Here is a 23823-nt window from a genome sequence, read left to right on the forward strand (position 1 = left end):
TTATTTTTTATATAGTATTTCCTTATTAATTCTTCCTTAGCTAAATACAGCTTATAGCCTTTATATATATTACTAATAATCTTTTAGTATACCGTTATACTATTTATACTATACTTATACTTTTTTATATTTATAAACTCTATAGTTTAAGTATATATATTTATTATAATCTTCTTTATTATATTTAATTCGTTATATAAGTCTTTAAAAGATTAATAGTTTAGATACCTTAAAGCAAGTAGCGCTATATTATTCCTTTATTTTAGCGAGTTTATAGATTTTATATATCTCTAAAAGATATTTTATTAGTAAACTATAATCGTCGCGGTATTTAAATAGCGTACTATAATTAGGTTCTAATAATATAACTTAGTCGTTTAGGTAGCGTTAATCGATTTTCTAGTAGTTTAGTTCTATACTTAGGTAAGGTTTTAAAAGTACTTATCCTTTAAACTTAACTAAGAAGGTATTATACTATACCTTTATCTAGAAGTATATTATATAATTTAGGTAAACGTATAATATCTATAAAATATACTTATAGTACTTATAAGTAATTAGTATTTATAGATCGTTTTTAAATTCTTCTTATAGTTATTATTCTTATTATAGAGCTATAAAGGTATTAACTATAGCGATAGCTATAGTATAGTCTCCTTTACGTAGTACTAGTTAATATTAAATTAATATAGCTTATTAGTTTCTATAAGAATTTAAGGCGTTTATTAGGTTTTAATTTTAAGTATTTCTTTAAATTCTTTAAAGTATAAAGTATATTCTTTAATCGTAGTATTCTCCCTTAGTAGTAAGGGTAGTAGTATAAGTTTATTCTTATTTTCCGTTTCCGTAAGTATTTCTTATTTTTTAAAGCTTATATTATTAATACTTTATTATTCTTCCTTAGGTTATTATCTAAGTTTTATAAGTATAAGGGCTATATTTATATCTTCTTTATTATATTATTTATAGACTACCTATTATTATTATCGATTTTTATTTTATATATCTTCTTAGAATTATTTACTATTCTTTTTAATCTAGTCTTAAGAGACTCTTCTAAGATAAGGGTATTCCGGTTCTATAAATTTAACTTATTTCTATATTTTAAGATCCCTTTATTATATTATTATAAAGGTTTTCTTTAATAGCTTTAAGAACTATTTAGTATTATTCTTATCGCTTAAGTATACTATATATTCGTCGTTATAGTATATAGTCTAACTAAGGAGTTTATACTTTAGTTCTTATCTATTAGTAGCGTTTAAGTATTTCTTACCTTCTAGGGCTAGTACCTAGTAGGTTTTCTTCTCTTTATAAGGTTATCTATATTCTTTAAAGTAATACCTAAGTTTCCTATAGTTAAAATACTTTCCTTTATTTTTTTATATTATATTTAGATCTATCTTACCTAGGTTAGTTATATAAGCGTAGGTAATAGGAGTTTCGCGCTTCTTTTTATAGTTAGCGTATTAGCTAAAGTTATTTCTATAAAAAGGGTTTTAGTTTCCTCTTCCTTATTTCTTTTCTTAGCGTTATATATACTATCTATCGTCGATTTATACTACTATAGTAATATAGTCTAAGAGGTTATTAGGTCGATTTTCCTTATAAAGCTTATCTTTAACTTCTTCTTTAAGCTTATTATAGAATCGTAATATAAGGGGTTCGTCGTTTTAATTAAGCTTTAAGGTAACTTAACGGAACTTCGTAGTATAATCTAATACTAAGATCCTTTATTAGAGTTCTTAGAGTTTTTATTTAGCTTTTCGTTCTTTATCGGTTATTTTAAATACCTTTATAATAGCTTCTTTAAATCCTTAGAAACTAGTAAAGACTTTATTTATTTCGTTATCTTATCGCGCTAGTTAGTTATTAAGAAAGTCCCTTATAATAGGTCTAAACTAAATAAGTGCTATTTTAAATAAATAATTTCCTATATAAAGTACCTTTTTAACTAAGTCTAAGAGTTTAATAGGGTAAAACTAATAATAGGCCTTAAGTTAAGTAAGAAAGTCTCGAAGCGTACTATAAGTACTATCGAATAGTCCTAGCTATTTTAGTTTAACTACTTCTTTAAGGTCCTTAACTTATCTATTACCTTCTCTATTCTTAAGTAACTATACCTTTATAAGTTAGGTATAAGTAATAAGCGTAGAATCGGGTAATCGATAACGTAAGCGGAAAGATCGGTCGAAGGAGTATAGGATAGGATTTCGTCCGGAATTTATAACGAGTATATAAGGGGCTAAATAATATATTAAAAGAATAGCGTTGCAAAAGATACTTATAAACTTACTTATTCTATCTACTACTCCTAGGGAAATCCTTCGTCTTTTATAGACTATTACTCGCCTACTAGTAAACTAATTAGTTAGCTTTCTAGTATATTCTATAGTGCTTAAAAAGCTCTATCTATAGTATATCTTCCTAACTTAGTAGGTAGTCTAATTATAGCGTAATAGTTAACGTAAGACTATAGGTTCTAGTATAAGTAGTAGATTTAACTAGAATGTTCTATGCCCTACCTATTCTCGTATCGCGGATATCTTCGGAACCGCTAGGCTAAAATAGGCAATAAGGTATCCGTTCTACTCGTAATTAACTTATGCATTTTATATATATTTTTATTTATAAGGATAGGCTTATCCTAACCCGCCTTTCCTAGAGGAAGGTATAGATGTCTAGTAAAGGTCTTTATCTTTTAAGGGTTATTCCCTTAGACTATATTATAGAGCCTCTTTTTACTAGCTTATTCTATAAAGCCTCCCTATGCCTATTATTTCTTTATAATAGTAAAATAGGAATATAAGGGTATATTCTTATAACCTTATATTAAAGGGCGATAATCTTATATATTATATCCTAAGGTAATATAGTAGCTCTAGAGTTAGTTAATCTAGCTTACTATATAAGTATATTAATAGTTACGATATTACTTAGAGTAACGCGGTATTATACTAAATAAGAGCTTTTAACGTATAACGACTAGTATTATTCCTAAGAGATAAACCTATTAAGGGGTTTATATTAGTAGATATAATAGGGCGTAGTTTAAGTAATAATAAGTATATTATATTAGTAATAAGTCGGAGGTTATAGACTATAGACTATAACTAGGTAATTAGAATTAAAGATAGAATCGTAATAAAGATCTATATTAAAAGCTAGAGAGCTATCTATTTAAAGGAGTAAAAGTAGGTAGCTATATATACCTATAAAGACTATCCTTAGATTATAGGCCTAGCTATAATCCCTAACGTTAGATCGTATAGGGTATAGTAATCCTATTAATCCTAGATTACTTAGATCTCTATAATCCCTTCGATCCTATATCTATTAGATAGTTATACTAACTATTTATTTATTAGGCTATATTACGCGCTTAACGCGGTCGACCGTTAGCTACCTAGTAGCTATAGTCGTAATAATAGGGTCTACTAATACCTTAAGGAATAAGACTAAAGTATTTAGCTTAGTTTAATACTAATAAGTTTATTAAAAGGAAAGATAAAGCTTACTTTTAATAGTATAGCTACTTAGACGCTATTTTACCCTACTATAATATAATAAGCTTAGGGTAGGGTAAGGACGTAATAAAGCCTTTCTAAGAGCTATTATCTTAAAGGTCGAAGGAGTCTAAACCGTTATAAATTATATAGTAAAGGGTAATTATTATTATTAAGATTACGCTAAGGACCTAGCTAAAGGTATCTAGAACTTTAATATTAAATAGGAGGGAAAAGCTAGAGTACTTAGGGGAAAACCCTCCCCTTTTTTAGTATAGGTCCGCTTTAAACGAGGTCGTAATAGTAATATATAGGAAATTTACGCTAGCTACTATAGGCTCCTCCCGCGAAATCGCGTCTTAGCGCGGGCCCTCTTAGGCTATAGCCGCTACTATCCTAAGCGGCTACGGCCCGGGCTTACTAGCCTAGGCCTAGGGTTATAGGCAGTAGTCTCTCTCTAAGGGCCCGACTCGCGGGCGCCTTTATTTACCCTAGCTCCCGCGTCGTAGCCGCGTAGCCGCGGTCGCGTTAGCTTATTAGTCCGTTAGTTAGTAGGGCAGGTAATATCCGGTTGCCGGGCCGGGCGCTAATATAGGTCGCTCTTAGGTAGGGCCGGCTAATCGAAATTCGGTTAGCTAGCTCCGCTAATCGTAAATCGGTTCCTATCTAGCTACGCGACTTCCCGATTAAGGGCGCGGCGGCCTATATTTACCCTCTATCTTATAGTTACTAATTACGCGCGCCTAGCTCGCGCCTATATATACCTACCCTCCCCCCTTAGTTCTATACGTGCCTCCTCTTATCCCTCTATTATCTATCTCTTTTATAGGCCTAACTACTACCTTACCCGCCTTATTTCTATAACTCTAGGTCTCCTTAGTACTATATTTAGTTCGCTCGTCGTCGCGTTACTATATCTAACTAAGAAGCCGACTTAGGTAGTAGCGGCTCGCCTCCTTTAAAACCCCCTCCTTATAAGAAAGTCGCTATAGTAGCGGGATCGGAGCGCTCTATCCTATATTTTACGTATATCGGGCGTCTTACTAATAAGCTTACCTATAAGTCCTTTACTAGCTATTAAAACTAGTCTTATATATATTAATCCTAGCTTTATCTTAAGTTAGTCTTACCTTTAGTATTTTTACTAACTTTAATAGCTATAAAGGCTAAAGTATATATCGCTTACGCCGACTTTAATTAGTCTTATTACTAAGTAAGTAACCCCTTCCCGCTATAGTACTATCTAAGTTCGGTATTAATCTATAGTCTAGATTACCTCTAAAAGTAAAAAGGCCGCTAATACTCTCTACTAAGTATAGTCTAAGGTCGATAGCCCTTCCCTTATTAAGGGTTTAGTATAAGAGCGCCTTTATTATACTACTCTAGAAACTTATATTTATATTAGTTAGAAGGCCCCTACTATTAAGGGTAAGGGCGCGTTAAGCGAGTCCGCCCTTAGTCTAGCTATAGTTACTAAGAATATAGAAACGCTCGCGTTAGCTTTTACCTATTTTATAGATAATACCCGCTATATATATAAGTCCTTAGAGAAATACCTAGGTAAGTTTAGCGACGCTATTAAGACCCTAGCCTAGGTTAGGCCTAAGTCGCTCTTAGTTACTTAAAAGACTCTTATAGCGGTTAACGATCTCGCTAACTATTTCTATCCTATTACTAGCGACGGCCTTAACGCGGAGGATAGTAGTTTTAATTTTACTAGTCTTACTAGGCCTATTCTAGCCTTAGTCCCCGTTAATAAAGGAAAGGGTAAAGGTAAGGGTAAGGCGGTAGCCGCGTTTAAGGCCTATTTAAGGCTAAGGCTAAGGTATCTATACCCGCGGCCGTCGCGGAGCTAGCTTAGGAGCTAACCGTGTCTCCCTTTAACGCCGAGCTATAGCCCGGTAGTTCTCTTAGCGCCGAGCCCGCCCTAAAGCGTCCCTATCTTACGTCGCTTACTAATCCTATTAACGCTCCTAACTTTATCTAATAGCGTCTTTATAGCTATCGTAGTTTAGTTCTAGCTAAGATCGTTATTAGTCTTAACCTCGATTAGATCTATAGTTATAGTATAGGCTATAGCGAACGCCTCTATACCGCCGCCGGTATAGGTCCTACCTTAGTATAGACCCCGGTCGTTACTTTATCTTATAAGCTAGCCGTCTAAGCTAGCTTTAGTTTAGGTTTAGGGTTAGGTCTATTTAGTTATTATTAGGGTTCTTATAGCGGTAGTAGTCCCTATACTCCTTATAAGCCTTAGGTTACTTCCTTTTATACTCCGCGTACTACCTTAAAGGGGTCTTATTATTCCCGCTATAATAATAAGGTAGACGTTACTACTAACGAGCTAGGCTAAGGTTATAGTTTAAGGGGGGGGGCTAGTTATCGGCTCTATCTTAGTTTAGTTCTAAGTTAAGTCTTATTCGGTTATAGTCTTTTAATAGTAAGTCTTATTTTATAGCTATTAAGGTCGGTTTAGTTAAGTTATATTAGTTCTATTTAGTTTATAGTTTAATTAGCGAGGTGTATACTTAGTTTAGGTCTAGTTCGGTTAAAGCTATAGTCCTATAATTATAAGTCCTCTCCCTTCTTAGGTTGCCTTAGTAAGGGAAGTAGTTAGCTAAGGTAGTCTTAGTTAAGGCCGCTCTATCCTTAACGCGACCCTAGTTCTATTATCTAGTATATCTACGTATAGCCTCTAAGCTAGGTCGAACTAGCGGAGCCTACCTAAGTAAAAGAACTATTATACTAGCGGCGCCGCTATTCTTTTCCCTTAAAGGCCCGCTCTTATATTACCTATATCTTAGGCCTATATTAAGAGGGACTCCCTCGCCTTTACTATTAGTAGATAGTCGATTATTATATAGTAGATAGTATCCTATCTTTATCTATAGGTATATATTAGCGAAACTACGCTAAGGACTTATCGGTTAAAGAGGAAGTTATTAAGCTTAATTTTTCTTATATATATCTAGGTAATTACTATACTAATATACTTAAGGAGGCCCTTATAACGGTTTAGTATTATCGCTTTATCGAACTAAGGTAGGAAGTCGGCGGGGTAAAGGGTAGTTTAGTATTATTAGATCGCGTCTTCCTTAGCGTTTTATTAAGCGGCCTATTCCTTATTTAGCCTTTCGAGCGACTTAGCTTTATCTAGGAGGTCGTCCGATCCTATTTAGCTCTAGACCCCCCTTATCTCCTCTATAAGGGGGGGTCTACTTAAAGGTAGTACCGCTAAGGGTCTATCCTCTTTCTAGCGTTACCTCTTTTTAAGTATACCCGTAACTACGTTAAACGCGCGTTAGATTTAGCCTAGGAGCCCTAAGTCCTCTAGCCTTTAAAGGGTATCCGTTATTCTTTAGTTTAGGTAAAGGTTAATTAAGGGCACCTATACCTCCGCTTTAACTTAGTAGACTAAGGTCGCGCGGTAGGCACCCGTTACTACCTAGAGGTAGGCTAACTAGTCCTAGGTAAGGTCCCGCGCGATTCCGCGTAGTTTCCCCCCTATAGGCGTTATCTTATAAAATATAACTATAGCGTAAGAGATTAAGGACTAGATTACCTTACTATAGACTTCCTTAGCGTATAGTAGGGTATAGCCCTATATAGACGCCGCGAGCCCGGTTAGGGCTATAGTCTAGTACTTTAACTTCGCTTAGAGTTATTTTAGGTACGCCTTTTAATATAGTTTCCGGTATACCTAAACCCCTAGTAAGCGGGCCTCTTAGACCGGAGTTACTACGTCGGCCCTAAGGTAGACTAGCGTTATTATCGCTTATCTCCTTTATATAAAGTATAGTAATTCGCTCTTTAATAGTTTAAAAGTAACTATAAACTTAGTTACCTATTCCGCGTATACCCTCTAGGCTTCCTTTAAGCGTACTACTATAGTAGCCTCGTTAGGTCTAATACTAACTATATTTATATTATTAGTAAAGCTAATAATATAAATACTATATATTATACTAAGCCTTTTATATAGGGGGGTTATATAGTATAAAAATAGGATTAAGGATAAAAGGGAGCTTTAAAGGACTCCTATTAGTACTTAAGTTAGCTCTAAGGTCTTCTTATTAAAGTAAAGGGTCGATCTCTTATCGCTTATAAAGCTTTATATTAAGCTTATAAGCTACCTAGGGTATCCCTTAAGCTTTAGTTCCTTTATAAGCTTATTATAGTTAACTATATTAAATACGCCCTTAATATCTAGCTATAGGAATAATATAATGCCCCTTTAAGCCTATATTATATATATTAGTTCTATTACTAGTAGGATCGCCGCCTCTATAAAGCGTTCCCTCCTATTTCCTATTTATCTATTTAATAGGATACTATTCGCCTCCGCTACTCCCGCGATCCTCTAGGCTAGTATCTACTTAAGTACTTTTCCTACTATAGGTAGGAGGGAAATTAGTCTCTAACCCCCTACTATATAGTAGGCGTCCGGCCTCTTACCTAGCTTTTAGATAACTACTACGTTCGCGCTATAGAACCGACCTAGGAAATATAAGAGTTAGGTATAGGCGTTAAAGATTATAGCTAGTCGCTAGACTAAGGCTAGGCCGTACTTCTTAATAAACCTTAAGGGGACGCTATTTAAACCCGCCGCTTTCTAGCTTACTATCTTACCTAGCGCCCTTATAATATCGGCTAGCTAGATCTATTAGTTAACTATAAAGGTCGCCTTAGCTATAGGCTAGGGTAGCCCTTAGGTCGTACTAGCCTTTAGTAAGAAGAACTTAGCGGCTAGTAGCTAAGCCTTCCTTTTAAAGGTTTTTATTAGTCGGTCCTCGCCTTCCTTAACTAGTAGTAGGATATAGGTTAGTTCCGGTAATAGCTTACTATAGAGTCTTACCTACCTCTTTATATTCTAGAGCTTAGTATTATTAGCGCTAAATTCCTCTAGGAACTTATACTAGTAGGCCCTCCTTACTTCGCGGACGGTCTACTTCTAAGCTATAAACGCCTTATATAGGTCTTCTTAGTTCGCCTCGTTCCTTTCCTACTTATACTTCTTCCTTACCCTCTTAGCCTCCCTCGTTACCCTCCCTACCTCTAAGGTAAACTATATATTGCCCTTAGGTAATACTCGCTCTTAGCGTAGAACTATAGCTATCGCGATCTACGCTAAAGTAGTAAAGATATAGTCTAGGTCCTTATCGATATCCTTAGGCGTTTAAAGTATTAGCTAGTATAGTCCTAGCTAAGACGTAATCTTAGCTTTAACTAGCTTTACTTTTACTTCTTTCTACCTTAAGGCTAGTTTAGGTGCCTAGGCTTAGGTATCGACCTATAGTATAATAGTTTAAGGGATATAGTCTAACCTAGTTAAGTCTAAGTCGGGCTTAGTATACTATATTCTAGTCTCTAGCGTTACTTAAGCTAGGTCGATAGTACTATCCCTTTAGCTATAGAAAAATCTTATATACTTCCCTCTTAAGGTAGCGAGTTTAAGTTATAGCCTTATCGCCTCTTATATAAGTTATATCGCGCTATCTAAGGTTTTATTATATCTATCTTAGAGCGGGTAATAGATATTAAAGTCCCTTACTATTACTATAGGGTGCTTTAGTTTAATTACGCTTAGGTTATATAGCGCTCTTACCCTCGCGGCCCTTAGTAGTAAGTAAATCGCCTATAGTCTAGTACTATCCCTAAAAATCACCTCGCTTTAGTTTAGTCTAGACTAGGGCGACTAAGTCCTTAGCCTAAGCCTTTTATATATATATAGCGCGTACCTCCCCTCCCTATAGACTAGGCTATAGGGCGCCGCTCTAAGGGGGGGGGGGGCCGCCTCTTAGTATAGCTTCTACTTCCTATAGTACTATTAGGTTAAAGCTAGCCTAATAGTAAAGCGCTAACCGAGCTAGCTTATATCTCTTCTATATATTCTAGAATAATACTTTTAGTTATATATAGGTAGGGTTAGGGTAAAAGGGGTCGTCTATATAAGGAGGGAGGCGCTCTATCTCTTAGCGCTTCTCTATCTACTATACCTACGAATATTATTTATACTTAGTTCGGCCTTCTTAGCCCTACTAGCCGGCGGGTATCTCGAGCTCGACCTCTTATCTTAGCGCGGTCTACTTAGTCCCTGCTTCTAGACTATAGTTAATTTAAGAACGCCCTAGGTTTCGATGGTAAGGAGTACCTATTACTTAGTATATATCTAAGTATTCGCGAACCGTTAAGGTTAACGCGGGTAGTTTTCCCTTACTTTTTCCTAGGCTTTATTTACTATAGGGTAGGTCTAGGTCTATAATAAGTAGTCCCCTTAGTATAAGATATAGTTATAGGGGATTTCGCCCTTCTTAGCCTTATATTTATCCTTACCTTTATCGTATACTATACTCTTATATTAGCTATAAAGTTATATCGATATATATCGCTTAGCGATATAGCTATATCTATAGTAGTTATAGTACCTTTATAGTTAGACCGACTTATTATAGGGTTTATATTAAAAGATCTATACTTTAAGGACTAAGCTTAGGTTATAGAGCCTATTAGCCTCCTCTAAGCTACTAACCTTAATAAGTATAGTCGTCGCTATTAATATCTTAGATTAAGGGTATAGCGCCTAGGCCTAAAGGACCTTAACTTTATTCGCTTTTATAATCTTATAAAGTAATCGCTCCCTATCTACTATCGCTACCCCTAAGGGGACGTTCTTAGCGACTACTATATACGCGCGGTAGGAGATCGTAGCCTCTAGTCTAAACACGGCCTTAACCTAGCCTTAGTCCCTTTAATAGGCTCTCGCCGCGGTATTAAATATAACCGCGATATCTCCGCTTTAAAGGCGCCTCGCCGCTATAGCGCTTATAGCTTTTAAGGCCGTATTTACCGCCTTTACTATATCCTTTAGTTTACGGCTTAGGATTTTAGGTAGTGCCTTAGTAAGGACTACGATAATCTCGCGTTTATAGCGCGGTAAGACCTATTTTACTATAGCTTTATATTAGGTTGGTCCCTTAGTCTTAGCTACGACCGCGGCCTAGGTTCGCTTAGGGCCCCCTAGGCTTAAAGCAATGCCTAAGCGGAGTTCTTCCTTAACTACCTCCTTAATTATATCCTAGATTATTATCTTAAAGCTCTTATCCGCGCGGAGCACCGCTAATAACGCGCTACTAGCGCGGCTCTTCGCCTTAGAGAGCCGTTTAACTACTACCTATACCCTACTAAACTATACGCTTAGGATAAAGCCCGCGAGTTCGTTATATACTGCTTTTTCTACGGGGTCGCTCGGCGCCTAGGCCGGTATCGCATCGCTACTTTAGGTTTATTAACTCGCCCTATCGGGGTATATAAATTCGGGTAGCGTCTCTTTGCGCTACGCGCTTTAATCGAGCCCGGTATATCGAGGGCCGCTACTACGTCTACCTACCCCTTAGCCTCGGCATAGTATCGTTACTAAGGGTAATTAATACTACTAAATTAATTCCTAGTATTAGTTAGTATTTTAGTCGCGATATATACCCGCTATAGGCATATATCGGTTTCGCGAGAAGTTTTTATACTAGTAAAGGGTAATAATTTATTAAGAATCGACTTAATACCTTTAATTAATTACTTAAAGTAAGATAATATCGATACTAATTTAGAGCTAGAGATATCGCCCTAATAAGCGCTAGCTATAAAACCTACCCTACCGCCTATATATACCTCGCCGCCGATAAGTATACTAGGTTTAAGGGAAATATATAGTAAGTCGGGGTATATCGAAGCTATTATTATCTAATATAAGGCTAAGAAATATAAGTTTCCCTTTTAGTTTATTATTATAATCCCTGCGAATTATAATATATTTTTATAGTCGGTGCCCTCCGTCCTAGCGCTTATCGAGGTCCCGCTAGTCCTCTATTAAATAGGGACTTAGTCTATTAATAAGGTAGACCTTAATAACTAGATTACTATATACCTTAATATTAATACCGACTCTAGGTTTATACCTTTAGAATAGTAGTTATAAGTTAGTACTATTATAGTCGCGCGTAAGGATAGGAGGCTATTTTATCTATAGTATCTTAAAGGAGTATAGATATTCTATAACTATATCCTCGACCTATTTAAGGAAGGAGAAGGGCCGCCGAGATAGCTTTATAGCCGCTAAGCGTTTAAGAAATAGTAAGTAAATTATTATAAGGAGTAAAAGCACTTACGTCCTAAGAAGGGAGTAAAGTAAGATCTAGATAATTAGCGTACGGCCCGGTTACCTTATTAAGTATAACTCTTCTACGTATAAAAAGGCGTATATAAACGATCGGATTAACTAGTATTACTACTTTTCTAAATCGCTACCTTTATATACCCGTCTTATTTACGCCGCTAAGTTTATAAGTCTATGTATTCTATTAAGTATAGCTCGATCTAGCGTATTATTAATAAAATCCTAGTATCTTATAGGACTAAGGAGTTTAATACTATAGAGCGTAGTATACCTAGATAGTTAAATATAAAGGCTCGTAAAATTATATTTAAAGGGTTCGCTATTAGTTAAACGATTTTTATATAGCTCTAAGAGTACTTCTATAAACGTTTTACCCTAAGATTTATAGTTAGTAAGGACGAACGCTAGCGTAATAGGTAATCTACGTTATATATATCTTACCGATAAGAATTTAAAGTAAGAGCTAGTCGAATTAAGCGTATATAATATAGGTCGGATAAGTACTATCCCGACTAAGAGGGATAGTATCGCTAAGGCTTTCGTCTCCTCGGACTATAAAAGAATACTAAGCGGTAGCCTAAAGTAAATAGTTACGTTATCTACTAAGTAGTATCCTAGGTAATTAAGATCGATTATTATATCTATAGTAGTAAAGTTAGCCTTATTTATAACCTTTAGGCTAGTATAGGTATTCTTATTTATAACCACGGGCATGCCCTAGGTATAGAAGATAATACTAGGGACTTTATAGGTAAAGTCGTCGCCTTATCCGATAGTTCGCGCTACGATATCTAGAGAAAGCGCGCCGCTACGCTAGGTATAAGTCGAGATAAAGATATAGATATACCGCTAGTTAAAGCACGCTTAGCCTATAATAGCTTCTATATTAAGGGCCTACTAGGTACGGTTTAGCGGCGTTATAGCGCGTAAACTATTATAGAAGGTAATTTACGAGCGTCTTATAATATTAGTATTAAGTAAGCTTAGATCTTTATAGGTCTAGCGCCTATTACGAACTCGATCTAGGAGTATATAGAGTTAGGGATCGTTATATATATAGACTTAGTCTTCGAGGAGCACTACGGTTTTAAATAGATACTATAATCTATAGCCGCTATAGTAAGAGATAGTAGCTTATCGTAGGGGGGTCTCTATTTAGTCCGGCGGTCTAATAATTAGTAGGCTTATTTCCTATACGGGGGCGAACTAATAAAAGTCTCCTATTAGTAGAATAATAAGCATCCCGCTAAACGGTTTATCTAGATAGTTATAGAGTGCCTATAGGTAACGACTAACGTTATATAGAGTAGCTCCTCTTAGTATACTAACCTTATTAATTATAAGTACTAGCTTCTATTTCTAGATCTACTTCTTTGCCTCTAAGAAAGGGGGAGGCGGTTTATTTAGATCGTAATAGGAATCTAACCTATAGGCCGAGTAGATAGTCGTGCCGCTAATCTAGGCCGCTAAACTACCTAACGTGCTAGTTATTTATAGAAGATATAGCTAGTTCCTCGCTACGAATACGTCCTTAAAGGCATCGATAATCCTTAACTTTCCTATACTACCCGGCCCGCCGGTATATTAAAGATACTAACCCGCTAAGTCTAGATTAATAGTATACTTATCTAGAAATAGGCAAACGAGTTAAAGGGCTATAGTCTATAGATAGTTTAGTATAAAGCTAGCTACGGTAGTATATCCTATCTCCGCGAAGCTAGTTACCGGACTAACGTTAATAAGTATCTAAGGGCCTTATTTATTAAGGTCGCTGCCCGGGAGCGTAGTAGCGGACTCTATATCGCTATAGCGAGCTAGCGTATCGTCGATATCGGCGCTATCCGCGGAAAGTATAGTCCCCTAAGAACTACTCTTAATATCGTTAAGTATCTAAAGATATATTAGCTATTAGGCCTTAGCCGCTACTTAGACATTATCTTAGGATATTAGAAATTAGTATAAGGCGTTACCTTAATTATAAGGTATATTCTAGTATAAATCCTCCTAATATTAAACGAAAGGTTACTCTTCTTTAGTTAGGTTCTCTTTATATAGATTATATATTAGACCTTTAAAGACGGGCGAGTCCTTTATAGCGTCTATATCCTCCTCGTTAACCGCTATACTCTACTAGGTCTATAGATAATCGCGAGTATTATAGCTTATATAGTCTACCTAGTCGGTAATATAGCGACCGTTATATATAGAGTTAAGTTATAGTTCTAAGCTACTAGCCGTACGGGGAATATAGGCCTTATTAATATAGCCCCCGTTTTCTTAGGAATATACCTAAGCTTCCTTTCCGACGTATTTAATATACGCCTAGGGGCGTTTAAGCGTATTTACCGATCCTATAGTTTAATAGCGGCGGGTTATATACTTTCTTATAGAGTAATCTTCGCCGTATATAGTATACTTACCGCGGATAACGCTACGAGGGTATATACTCTTACGGTATTTATCCCTCTCTTAGCTCTTATAACCCTATCGGGAAAGTATTACTTAAAGTCTAGGTAGGGTATAGTTCTCGTGCTCTATCTTATTATTCTTTCTATACTATTCTTACGAAAGTAGGCCTATAAACTATATCTCTATATTTACTAGATGCTCGCTATCGGTATTACGCTCGCTATAGCTAAGTATCTTAGGTCTATTAAGGATTATAACTAGATTCCCTTATTAATATTTAGCGGTATTATTCTTGCCTTAGTAATAACTTATACTAGCTTAACGCTCTATCGTAATAAGAAATAGGGCTATCTATAGCTATATATAGTCGTCCGCCTAAGCTATAGGGTCGTTCTAGCTATAATAATAGTTTCCTAGCCGATTATAGTTTAACCTAGATAATACCTTAACCTATAGGAACCTTCTATATCTCTCTTATTAAGTTACCTATTTATTATTATATCGTAGTTACTAGACCTATAAACCTCGCTAGATCTTATCGTAGAACCGCGTTAGGGCCTTATTAAAAGCTTATATTATCGAGCTAAGATAGAATCGGCGCGGTATATATTATTAAGGGCAGCCTTTAGCGGCCCTTACGGTCGTTATATACTTATATAGGCATTCGACTACGTCGTCCTCTTTATAACTAGTTTTAGTATAGTGCCTATACTCCTATACCTTAAGCAGCTATAGTATAACTATAAGGAGAGAAAAAGTTATACGAAAAGGATCTATCTAATTTAGTAGGGTTAAACTATACGTAAGCTATATAAGGGGATTATATTTAATATATACTAACCGGTATTTAGATCTTTATTAGGCGCTTAAGCCGGTTATCGACGCTATACTCTATAAAGATAGAGCCTAAAAGAGCTATATAAGGCTATTTATATTTAGTCTAGTTCGTATATACTAACTATCTATAGATTCTATATATATATAGCTATATAGAGACTAATATATAAAGCGAGGTATATAGTCGGTATATCTTATATCTAGGTAAAGCGGATGTTTAGTCTATCGTCGAAAATAAAGCTATAGGAAATATCGTCCCCTATATAGGCATAATACCGGTAATATAGGAGGAATATATACTACCCGTATTAAGTACTAGTAATATAGAAATAGCGTATTTCCTAGATATATCCGATAAGATATAAGGGAGGCTAAATACTAAAAGAGCGCCTAAAAGGATACTTACTCTTAGTTAGTATTTCTAAATAGCTAAGATAGGTATATACGGCTTTATTACTAATTAGAACGAAGTGTCCGCTAAAGGAGGAGTATATAATAGTCTACGCCGAGCCGTTCGTAACTATCTTTATAAGAACTTTAAATTAAGGGAGTTAGACTACTAGCTAGATTAGTAGTATTTCGTTGCTATATATCCCTCTACGGATTCTAGGATATAAAAGTATATTATATATCTTTTATTCTTATAGTCTTATATCGCTTTATATCCTATACCGAATTACTAAAAGTATAACTAACTTATTTTACCTATTACTATTAACTATATTATAGATACTATCCTCGTCTAAGTTACTATACCGTAGTAGATTATCCTCTAGTTCCTAAGTAGGGCCCTCGTAGCCTTACTATTTTACCCTAATATAAATATTACTAGAAATAGAGCGATAATAATTAATGCTTGCCTCTATTTCGTAGTCTAACTCTTTATCTATAAAGTAGGGCTACTAATAGATCCCTTACTATAGCTCTAAATAATATCTATCGTCGAAAACCTATAATAAGGTTTCTACCTCGGGTAAATCCTATAGATAACGATCTATATTTACTGCCCTTACTCTATAAAAGACCTACTAGCTAATCCGTACGGAATATAGTACTTTTATTATCGTGACCGCCGGCGACTATAGAGTATATACTAGGGGCCCTCAGTTAGAATAGTGCGGTGCGATTACCTATATACCCGACGGGCATACTTTAGGAGATCTAATATAGCTCCGTTCTCCTAAGGCTATCTTATAAGATAATTTAATATTACTATAGCTAGGATATAAGGTCCGGTTAAGTAAGACGATAGTTAAGCTCGATTTAAGGAAGTATTAAAGGGCGTTAAAGGCTAATTTAGGTAACGATACTACCCTAGCCCTATTGCACTAAAACTTATAGCACGCGTTTATATCGAAAATCATCTTATAACCTATCTATATATATATATTACACGGTATTATACTATATCGTTTATATACTATAGAAACGCAATATCGCTTAGAATTCCGCCGGTTATAGACTTAACCTAGAGGGCATTATTACCCGTCTCCTAGTACTATCCTTAGTTACGAGCCTTACCTCTAATAGGTTTTTTCCTACTATAGTCGCTTATTATATACGGTCTTTAATCTATATATACTATATATTATATTATATTCCTTGCGACGTACCTAGTTTACGCCGGCGATACTCTCTCCTTCCCTACTAGCAACTCTACGGTATCTATATTAGTTAAGTTATATTAATATATAATTAAATAAACGCCCTAGTAGTATTTTAATTATACTATAAACTTACTCCGTATAGTACTAGCTAATATTACTTAATATCACGGTTTATATAAAGTAGTAACCCTCCTATAGCCTACTACCTAAGAACGTAAAGCTACGTTACTAAAATACCTAGCGTATTAATATTATATATATCTTTGTTATAATACTCTATGCCGAGATACTACTACGACGCGGGCAGGTCGCGAGTCGGGCAAGGCAAGCTTCCGGGCAGGCGCTTAAATTACGAGCGCGTTTAGTAGGAACTATATTATAAGCACGTCGTTAAGCGCTTTAGGCTATAGCTATAGGCGTACGAGCTATACGAGGCGGAGACGGCCGCGGTATTTCCCTTACGTAAGACGTAAAAGGCTAGTTACCTATAGGTTTAAAGCAGAATAAAGCAGGCACTAGAGTTATACCCGTTGTCGCAATTAGGGTCGAGATATAAACGGAATAGCAGTTTCGCTTATACTTATCTTATACACCGACTATAGTGCGTCTAATAGCAGCGATTCCACCGCCGACGTAGCGGGTAGATAAGAACCATAGGCACCGTCTATCGAGACGTGCAATTAATCGGTGTAATCACTATCCCTACTTAGCTCTAGTAGACCCGTCCGTAGTGCCCCCTTCGTATTAACGCTAACCTTTATCGGCTTCGGCTCCCGCTTTTAGTCGAAATAAATACTGCTATAGGGCTATAAAGGTATCCTTTGCGACGTCCGTATCTCTATACTTTATCGGCTCTAAATATCTACGAGGAATAGGACCTCCCCCGGCGGAGCATATAAGAGTCTTATCGTGGCCGTATTAGCGAGTATATAGTTAACGACCTCTCTTGCCTCCTCTCGCAGTAACTCGCCGCTATCGGTCTCTACCCCCTCGCCCGTCTATCTTACTAATAGTAGAGCAGACTCCTCCGGGCTCTGCTACGAGCTTACGCCTTAGAGGTAGTATATTTCGCTTATAGAGGGCAAAAGGAAGACGTACGACCCGTAGTACTCCGGTCCGTTAAACCCGTCCGGGTTAATGACCTTACTTAGACGCTCGAAGCAAAGCACCTGCTTTAAGTAGTCACCTAAGAACTCTATACTAACGGTGGCTTCCGGCGCGTTAAGCCGCTCTACGGCGAGCTTTAGTAACGGTATATCGCGTAATAACGGGTACTTATAGAATCTAGGTATATATATATTGGTTTATTGTCCCTAGACGGTCGTAAAGATATCGTGCTACCGCTTAATAAAGGAGTTGCCCTTTCTTATAGCGATAAAGCTATTTAATATACTTTCTATGCTAGGGCGGAGTTATATAGTAAACCCTCTAACCTCGTATAGCGATTTCGGGTCTATAATAGAGTTCTAGTAAATATCGTCGATATGCCGGAATAGCAGCATGCCCACGTCTATCTAAATCCCTCTATGCTAATAGATCAGGGGTAATCTTACTAGGTCAGCCTAGTGCTAGCCAACGGTCGGACTATCCATCGAACCCTTAATAAAGGCCCGAGGCAGCAACGACTCTATATCGTTAAGGAAGTGCCGAACATTAGTTGCGGAGTCTAGGACGGTATCCAGCACGCGAACGGTCCATTCGGGGCCGGGGCGACGCACCTACCGGCTTACTATACTGTACTTGCTGTTGTTTGTCGAGCTATAGAGCTTTTGCTTATTAATAAGTTAGATGCTATAATCTTAGACAAGGCTTAGCGGGCAAGGAGCCGGAGAAGCCCGTATCGCAAAAGAGTTATTTTTATTCATAACTTATGTGTACCTTAAGAGCACGTTGCAGGTCAGACGGTGTTAGCGCCGCCGAAAAGCAGTATTTCTAGGGGCTGGCACAGCCGACAACTCTCGCGAAGGAGAGAGCAAAAGTGGGCATAAACGTGGACAAAGGGACTTTTTAAAGGTCGAGGATCGTACTATCAGATATTGTGTTTATCGCTTTTTTTTTCGGTTGCCTCCTTTCCCGTCTAAACAGCCCCTTTTATATCCCTCCAAGCTTCTCCTAAGTTAATATCCCGTTTTTAGGTATAGTATACATTCTATTAGGAAGAGGGCACTTCTTGCCACTTACTAAAGGCCACGTAAGTCATCTACGTTAGCAACATCAGCTCTATCTCCCCGATCGAATAGCTCTTCTAGCTATGAGATCGATAGTTTAGTCTCTCGAGGTCCCCGAGCTAGTAATAGCTATGCCGGACTCCTTAAAGGGTCCCCGTTCGAATAGGAGATCCTCCGGGCCCCTTAGTAGTCTAGGAAGAAGAAAGAATAGTCTGCAGACTTCCCTTCTTACCTGGTTTCAAGCTGTATTACCTAGAGAGACCTAGAGACCTTAACTCGTTCGGACCTTCTTCTCGACAACAACCCTTACCGCAGCTCGACGTTATCGCCGCGGTTGGTGCATATGTACCTAGAAGTAATGTCGCTGAAGTGCGCCAAAAAAGGGACACTCTTTAGTGACGTAAGTTTCGGTCCTTGGCCATTCTCTCGCAGGCGACTCCGAGACCCTACGGCTCCTACCTTCCCCTCCCCCTCTTCTTCTCTCTAGCTATGCTTTAGACAACATGCGCGATCTGCTCGTCGGGAACTAGGCCTCCCAGCACCGTCGACAAACGGCCAAATATCTCAGGATCCACGCTACATCTAACCCCGCATCGGTGATCTGCATGTCCAGAACCAGACGAAAGCTGGCTCCTGCCAGCGTATTAAATGCAAGCCCCACATCACTGATCTGCACGTTAGGAACCGGACGACGCTGCTAGAGACGCCACGCAACGACGTCAAGAAACTGACACTTGGCTGCGGCTAAATGCCGGCGCGAAGGTTCGGACGGAACCACACCAGCGATCTGCACATTACGGGTTTATTAAAGCTATCTTTGGGTGATGGCGAGGTCCCCGGACTGCCTTGGCTGTCCCTATGCTGCAATGGTTCCCAGCGTATAAAGTTACTAGCATAAGGCTCGCCGTCACGTTAATTCGGCATCTAATGGGTTGGAAAAAATTCCATGTGGCCGCCTAATCAGAGTTGTCATTCGTCGTAGGCGTCTGCATCTGTTGCCCCTCGGTAGCTATGGCGTTGCGGCGATCTTAGCGCCGCAAGCCGGGCATAGCGTCGGGCTTAAGCGTTGATCGTTCACTTTCCAGAGTCAAAGTTATAAGAGACAACGTCACATTAGGTGACGGTAAAACTAGCCTATACGTGCAGAGGGACTCGGGCGCTTCCCAAATTATGCTAGGGCTAAGCCATACTATGCAGGTCCGTCGTCGAGGCCATCGAGGACCATTTTCTCAACGATAATGTACGTTATCCCTAGCACTAGACCGCACCGTCTAATTGAAACCAGGGTTCCTTGATGTTGCTGGTCAAATGGGCTAACTGGGAACAATAAGACGATGCCAGGAGCTGGGAACCTGAGGATGCCTTGCTATGAGAGCAATTAGCCTAGCTATAGATGTTCAATCACTAACGTTGCGTATCTCTTTGGCAGCCAGAAGATGCCCGAGCTCGTAGATGAGTACTAGAAACGCGTCATCGAGGGCAGATGCAAGGCGCCGGGGACAACAAAGGCCGCTCGGAGCGTTAGCGTCTCGTGGCGGGCTAGCAAAGGCAAAGCGATAGCGCAAGACCTAGACCAGTCGCCGATGCGGAACGAGTGGGTCCCTCCGCCGGGATCGTGGGAGGATGATATTGGGTCTATTAACGGATGCGAGTACGACGGGGGCGGAGAGCTGGTTGTCAACGTCGGTTGGAAGGATGGGCACAAGACGAGGCACGGTGCGCCCTTGGTCTATAAAAAGTGTCCCTAAAAGGCAAGGCTCTAGACAGAAAACAAACACCAAGGCAGGGGGTAGGCTAACATAAGGCGACATAGATACTGCACTTTTATCACGCACATTTGACCTTTACACGGCGAGAGGGGAATAAAGAGAGATTGGTGCAGGGTCTAGGTAGCGAGGCAAGTCTGCAGAGTTTGTCAAGGGCAAGTATAGCCGCGGGGTGAGAGAGTCTAAGGCACTTGGTGTAATGGGGAGTAGTGTGTCCATCAACTAAGTAAAGCAAAATTTGACCCCTTTGCTTGAATTGGTTGACCGAACGAACCCTTTGCTTTACCATCTTACCCCCACCGTTGGCTCATACCCCCCTTATGCTCAGCCAAAATCGCGCCGCCCCATACAAAATAGATCAACTTTAAGAATCGGATCAACTCTAAAGCTATTCTCAAGCAGTAACTTATATCGTGAACAATGGGGGCTAAGAATCAGGATTATTAGCTTATTTAGTGGCGCAGGGTGTCGTGGTCCGTGACACCCTGGCATCGCAAAATGGCAAGTTTGACCCTTAATTTCCTCCCGCCTCCTTTGCCTTCTACTATTGCCTATCCTCCACCACCTGTCATAAATGGCTCTAAAAAGGTCTTATTCGATCTATACGGAGAACGTGATGGCTGAGGCAATCCTAGATATCACCGATAACGGCCTTTCACAGCGCCAAGCTTCTCAGAAATAGGGGATACCCTAGAGGACTATTTCCGGCAGAATGTTAGGTTAGTCGGCAATAGCTGACCAGAACTAACCTGGAAAGCATTTTTCCGGAGACCAGGAGGCCAGATTAGTTGCCTGGATTCTTCGTTAAGAATCTCTAGGTTACGCTCCGTCTTAGAGTCAAATCCGCGCCTGCGTCGTGGCTACTGTGACTTAAGATTAGGACGTTGTTAGGCAGAAAAGTTCATTTACGCCATCAAGAACTCAAGCCCAAGGTCGGAAGACGTTAAAACGCCAACGGATTCGACTTATTTACCCCTAAAGCAGTGTATTGGTACTTTGACAGCAGGGAGAAAGAGTATAGGTAGATCAAGCCAGAGAACACCGTGAATGTTAACGAAGGGGGGATTATATTAGGATTTGGTATGCAATCGACTATCTATGAACGATATAAGCTAATCCGACTTCGTTGCTAGGTCTAGACAGTCTAGTGGTTGGCCGTTCGGACCCTAAACGGAAGGCTCTTCTTAAAGGACCCTAGTCCCGCCGCAGTTAGACTACTTTTATAGAAGCTATTACCGCCGACGGGCGCGCCTTGACTCTAGGCATTATATTTAATGGCAAAGATCTCCAGAATTAGGGGTTTAAGGAGGAATTCCGCGGATTTGCGGATTAGCACTATATAACTTCACCTAATAGGTGGACGGACAATCACATCGCCATTAAGTGGCTTAAAGAGGTCTATTTGCCTTAGACGCGGCCTCTCGACGACTCTGAGGCTAGGCTGATTATCCTAGACGGACATAGGAGCCATGCAGCTGTCCGTTCTTTCTCTCTATGACGATAAAGCGCTGCTGATCTAACAATAGAATGACTGGATAGTTATATGCTTTTTAAACAATGTCTACTATTGTTATCTTCTATCTTACTATTCTTATAGTCTCTAGCCACTCGACAACGGTGTTTTCAATGCCACAAAGACAGCCTATCGGAAGGAACTTAACAAACTCGCTTCTTTAACGGATTCTACGCCTGTTAATAAGGTCAATTTTATAGGTGCCTACGCCAGAGCACGTGAAGCGGGAATGACGGCAAAGAACATCTTATCCGGATAGAGGATTACTAGAAACTAGCCAATCTCGTGGGAAAAGGCATTACGGCACCCTAAAATCTAGGACGATAAAGTTACGGCCTCACCTAAGTATAGGCCATATTTGGGCTCTAACCACACGCCGAAAACTAGCCGCTATATCCGTGATCTTAGCAAGAACAAGACACCTACGACTCGAAGACGATATGCTAAGATAGCCAAAGGCTAGGAAACCCAAGAACAAACGTTAACAGAGCATAGTAGTAAAATTGCTAGGCTAGAGGAGGAAGTAGACAGGCTTAAGAGAGAAAGAAAGAGAAGGGCCATTCCTAACCTAAATAGACGATCTATGGGTCTCGCAGAAGTGATGGACGCTAGAGAGTCTATATTAACAATTAGGAGTCTAAAGAGGGTTATTGTGGTGGATTGCGGCTCGTCAGGGAAGGAGGCGGATATGGAGATAGAGACGGCTTCGGTGATTGAAGTTAGGGTACCTAAGCCTCCTCGGCGCACCACCCGGCTTGGTCGCGTGATCAAAAAACCAAGAAGCGAGTAATGTGTTTAATTCTCTTTCAAATAAGATAGTTTTTATGTACTTATTATTATACTTTATCGGAATACAAGCAGTTTTAAGTTTAGGATTTTTGGTGAGGCTAGTGTCGTTTACGTGAGCCTAAGGGGGTGAGCCAAAGGTGGGGGTAGGATGGTAGTTCTAGCCGGAAGGGGGGCAACACACACATCGCTCTTATACACACACAGCCGTACCTATAGCTCTAATTGACCTCTTCTGTGTGCCATCTATCGTTGCCACCTTCCTCATTCGGGCGAGCTGCAGAACCGCTGTTCTGACACCTTTAGACGCGCGGCAGCAACTTACCCCGCACTAGTGATCTGCACGGCAAGAATCGGACGAAGCGGGCCCCTGTCACTTCACAATGATCTGCACGGCAGGAACTGGACGCCGCCACCACGTAACGACGTCGAGAAACCGACATATACTGTAGCTGCCTAATGCGCCGAGAGGAAGCGACTGCGACGGATAGGGCGGCTACGAAGCATGGTATTAATATCGGCATCGGCACCCTCTCCGTCTCCTAATTCTCCTTCCTTAGGCTTGTCGAGGAGCTCATGCTCCTCGGCCCTCACGGCTGTCTATTAGCTCGTATCCCGAGGTGCATTTGCACCTTGATGGAGCTAAAAGCGCTTCGGCTCTCACGACTGTCTAGAACTCGTGTCCCGCGAGGTGCCTCTGCACCCTGCTAGAGCCCATAAGTGCTTCGGCCATTACCGCGGTCTAGGAGCTCATGCCCTGCGGAGAGCTGTCATGCCCTGCCGGAGCTAATGCCCTTTTGCGTGGGTTTACACCTGCCAGGAGCTCTCATACCCTGCTAGTGCTTAGACCTTAGCCTCCGGTGAGCATACCGGATGCTGCCTCGCAAAGCAGCAGGACGAAGCAGCAGACCTTTACGTGGTGTCCGGTGTTAGTAGCTGCGATGTTTCCCCTTACATGTGTCGCGGCGTGGTCTTAAGTAGATGTCTAGCTGCGGACGGTTGAAGCCGCCGCGCTGAATTCAGAACCTGACCTCGTCGCCTATTCACCAGGCGGAGCGCAT

The sequence above is a fragment of the Hirsutella rhossiliensis genome (genome assembly GCF_020360975.1).
Source record: "Hirsutella rhossiliensis strain HR02 chromosome Unknown scaffold00002, whole genome shotgun sequence".
NCBI classification, from domain to species: Eukaryota; Fungi; Ascomycota; class Sordariomycetes; order Hypocreales; family Ophiocordycipitaceae; genus Hirsutella; species Hirsutella rhossiliensis.